The sequence below is a fragment of the Scylla paramamosain genome, chromosome 28, assembly GCF_035594125.1.
Source record: "Scylla paramamosain isolate STU-SP2022 chromosome 28, ASM3559412v1, whole genome shotgun sequence".
NCBI lineage: Eukaryota > Metazoa > Arthropoda > Malacostraca > Decapoda > Portunidae > Scylla > Scylla paramamosain.
The window spans coordinates 3,905,001-3,909,861 of record NC_087178.1 but is presented as its reverse complement, the minus strand read 5'-3'; positions in this window follow the sequence as shown (position 1 = coordinate 3,909,861).

Sequence of the window (4,861 nt, the reverse complement as noted above, 5' to 3'; positions counted from 1 at the left end):
GAGGAAACAGTTGTTGTACAGGTGAGAAATGAAGGATGCCAAGGGAAATGTAGGGTTCAGGTTGTGTAATATGTGATGGAGAGAAATTGGTGGAGAGATGGAGGGGAAAAAACACGTATTGAGGGGAATGAGTGATAGAAAAACATGGGTAGCAACACACACAGACAGACACACACACACACACAAAAAAAAAAATACAAAATAAAAGTGAGTTAAACTAATACACGACTTCGAAACAGAAAGTTAAGAGAAATAATAATAATAAAAAAAAAAACATGGAGAACATACGTAGGCAAAAAAATCCATAAACTCACCCACTTTCATCTAAAAACAGAACGAGTTAAAAGAAAGAAAGAAAAAAAAAATTGCACGCATGACACGAACAGAAACAGGTTGTGTCTGTCAATTATGAGAGAGAGAGAGAGAGAGAGAGAGAGAGAGAGAGAGAGAGAGAGAGAGAGAGAGAGAGAGAGAGAGAGAGAGAGAGAGAGAGAGAGAGAGAGAGAGAGAGAGAGAGAGAGAGAGAGAGAGAGAGAGAGAGAGAGAGAGAGAGAGAGAGAATGAAATAGACAACCGTATAACAATAATATAATCACAAAAGACAGAGAGAAGACAATTACAAAAAAGACAAAAAAAAAAAAAAAAAAATCACTCAAAGAAAACGGGAGGCGACCTGAAGAGCAATGGACAGGAAGAGAAAAACAAGACATGAGAGAGGAAAGATTCTAAGAATATAGCTGTAAAAAAAGAGAGAAAAAGAAATCTTAGTTGTTCTTTTCCAGGAAGAGAAGAAAGGTTAGTGACGGACAGAACTTAGTGGGAAGAGAGAGAGAGAGAGAGAGAGAGAGAGAGAGAGAGAGAGAGAGAGAGAGAGAGAGAGAGAGAGAGAGAGAGAGAGAGAGAGAGAGAGAGAGAATGAAACAGGTGAATACGGAGGCAGAGGAGAGGAATCTAAATGGAAGGGAAGGAAAGAGGAAGTCTGAGAGAGAACGAATGAAGGGAGGAATAAGAAAAAAAAAACAGATAGGAATGCAGGGAAACATGGAGAAACGGAAAGAGTAACGAAAGCTGAAAGATCGAAGATAGGAGGAGGAGAAGGAAAAGACATGAAGGGAGAGAAAGAGAGCGGAAATGTCATAACAAGATAGATAGAGAGAGAGAGAGAGAGAGAGAGAGAGAGAGAGAGAGAGAGAGAGAGAGAGAGAGAGAGAGAGAGAGAGAGAGAGAGAGAGAGAGAGAGAGAGAGAGAGAGAGAGAGAGAGAGAGAGAGAGAGAGCGGGTAAAGGTAAGAGAAAGACGTAATTAAGGGGGGTGTGGAAGAGGGCCGGAGGAGATGAAATAAAACAGAAGAAACAGGTGGAGGTAGGAAGGGGAGAATTGGGGGAATGGGGAGTGGGGGAGGGAGGGAGGCGCGAGGCAAGGCAGAAAACTGAGAGACCAAGAGAGACAGAGAAGAATGAACGTCAGGACAGTGCGACACATGTGTAGTGGGCAGACGGTGAGGAAAGGCAGGAAGGAGGAAGAAAGGATGGAAGATGGGGATGGAAGGTTGGAGGAAGGAAGGAAGGAAGGAAAGGATGTGGAAAGGAAGACATGACAACAATGAGAGAGAGAGAGAGAGAGAGAGAGAGAGAGAGAGAGAGAGAGAGAGAGAGAGAGAGAGAGAGAGAGAGAGAGAGAGAGAGAGAGAGAGAGAGAGAGAGAGAGAGAGAAAGAGAGAGTATTGCGAACTCACAAAAGTTACGATAATATAATATGAAATTGAATCAGACTTTGCAGAATCAAAGAGAAGAAAATCCTAAATCTCCTCGACCAAAGAAAAATTAAACATGCAATATATATATATATATATATATATATATATATATATATATATATATATATATATATATATATATATATATATATATATACACACACACACACACACACACACACACACACACACACACACACACACACACACACACATCGTTAGTAATCAAATAACTTAACCAATAACTAAATGAATAAATGAAATTACAGCCCCTGCGCCCCATGAACAATTCAGTCTCATTGTCATGACACATCATTTAAAAATTCACATCTATTAATGATGCCTTCTCTCTCTCTCTCTCTCTCTCTCTCTCTCTCTCTCTCTCTCTCTCTCTCTCTCTCTCTCTCTCTCTCTCTCTCTCTCTCTCTCTGCGTCTTCCTGGGGACCAACAAGTGAGGTTCATTACTGCCAATTTCAGTGGAGTCGGCGGTCTCATCTTCAAAAGGAATCTCGTCTGGGAATTGCGACTTTATCACGGTGAGGCTGACGGCCAGCACGTGTGGGCGTCCGATGCGCCCCGCTACTCATTACACGCATTAGGCAATCATCCGGCCAAAAATATGTATCCGAGTTTGTTGCAGTCCACCCCCCACCGTTTTCCAATTGTGGCGCGAGCTGCGTTTTCTTTTTAAGTGGTTGATCAAATCTGCTTCAAAACCACACACAACACGAGAGAGAGAGAGAGAGAGAGAGAGAGAGAGAGAGAGAGAGAGAGAGAGAGAGAGAGAGAGAGAGAGAGAGAGAGAGAGAACGCTGATTGGTTGGTGAAAAAATACACGTAGTTTTAAAGGCACTATGAAAGCGAGGCACAAAACATAAAACAAAAAGAATTAGAGATATGGCATCATGTTGCGTTTTGCTTTGTGACTACATCAGCGACATAGTCGCGCGCGCCTGCCTGAGTACGTGTGTGCGTGCGTGTTGGACAAGTGCGTAGGCAGAGGACATAAAATTTGAGGAGGTAAAGGAGACGGTGAAAGAGGAGAAGGACAACGACCAAGAGAGAGAGAGAGAGAGAGAGAGAGAGAGAGAGAGAGAGAGAGAGAGAGAGAGAGAGAGAGAGAGAGAGAGAGAGAGAGAGAGAGAGAGAGAGAGAGAGAGAGAGAGAGAGAGAGAGAACTGATGATATTCTGTTATACTGCAGTCACGTACTTAATGCCTGGTAAAGTTACAAGCTGGCAAAGAACATTTCAATCAATCAGTGCACGCCATTTACAGTGAAGGTAATTGCAGGAGCAGCGGCACACGCCCACCAAGGCTGAGCGAGGAATCGAGGCTGACTTTTAAGTGATGTGAATGAATTTTCTTTCACTTCACATCACCACCAGCTTCATTTAATACGCGGGGGCTTAAAGAAATCAAATATGAAAGAGTTGAAGCAAAGCGACAGAGAAACAGGTATATTGTGGAGAAATATTTTTATGTCTATTATTTCGCTGTGAATTGCGTGGTTAATGGAGATAGAAATGGTTGTGATGGTGGTGGTGGTGGTTGTTGTATAAGTAGTAGTAGTAGTAGTAGTAGTAGTAGTAGTAGTAGTAGTAGTAGTAGTAGTAGTAATGATACTTCCCACAATCTTTAATTAGTAATACTGAAATACGTCATCATAATTATTCATTCTTCTTTTCTTCTTCTTCTTATCATTATCATCACCATCATTAATATCATTACTATGCATCATTATAGCTGTCAACCACTGTCATTACTGTCATCACTATCATTATCAGTATTTCTAGAGCGTCAGCCCTCGCAGCAAAACAGTGCAATAATACACCAAATTTCTTCTCCTTCCCAAGATGTGTAATTCTGACGCTAAGTTGATAAGTCAGATAAAAAAAAAGTAAAAAAAAAAAAAAATCTATTCCTCTATTGACATTTTTCTGACTTTCTGACATTCGCTCCTTCATCACTCCTTCGCGTGTTCATTTCACACTTTTTCATCCCAAGACTCGCCAGCGGAACACCTTCGTGACGGTCCCCATACACCGCTCCATAACCTAAGCAGCCACCACTCCACACTCCACACCTCACACTCCACATCTTAACTGCCCGTAAAATAGATATCATGCAAGTTCCCCATACGCAGCTCCACCTTACTGATCCACACCCTATACCACTCCACTCTCTCACCTTACATTCCACACCCTAGACACTCTCCTTGCAACACACTGAACGCCCTTGAATGTATTTATGCGTGGGTTATTAATTCATAGCAGCATCTACATCAACTCTCTTCGCTCCTGAGTTTGAAAAAGTAGAGGAGTGAAAGAATAAGAAGGGAAAAATATGTAACAGTTATCCACGTCTAAAAGAAAACGGGATGACGTTGGGCCACGTTCCATTTGTGAATATCATACAGAATTTAAATTACATTCTGCCGTCTTTTGTTTCTTTACCCCACGTGTCGATTCTTTGTCACAGTCTTGAGATTAGAAGCGCCTGTAGGGTCTCTCTCTCTCTCTCTCTCTCTCTCTCTCTCTCTCTCTCTCTCTCTCTCTCTCTCTCTCTCTCTCTCTCTCTCTCTCTCTCTGACGTTACACAGGTACTCCCTTCGTTACTAATTAACTGATTGGCTAAGCTCCCGTGACGTAATGTTTGCAGAACCAATAAGGGACGAGGGACTGGCTGGCTGGTTGGGGTGACGTTAGGATGGCGCAGGATCTTTATATAAAAAGCGAAATATCAACCCATACATAAAAAATAATAAAAAAAAGTATGGCGTTAAAAACATCATTATTAAAAAGCCTGTATAAAAGTTACTGAAAGCGAGTCCATGGAGCCGCAGTGAAAATATCATTGCTGTGGAAAAGAAAGAAAAATGCAGTTGTGGAAGTGAAGACAACAAACAGGTTAAAGTGTAAGTGAATGTTTTTTTTCGTTTTTCCTTTCTTTTTTATTTCTTTTTTAATTTTCCCTCACGCAATGACGTCAAGAGTATGTGTGTTGCCACTTAGTCATTTAGAGTGCTGGCTGGATTGGCAGACACACACAGGTTATTCAGTTGGGCACACACGGGGTCACTGCCACTGCCTCTGACGCACTCCC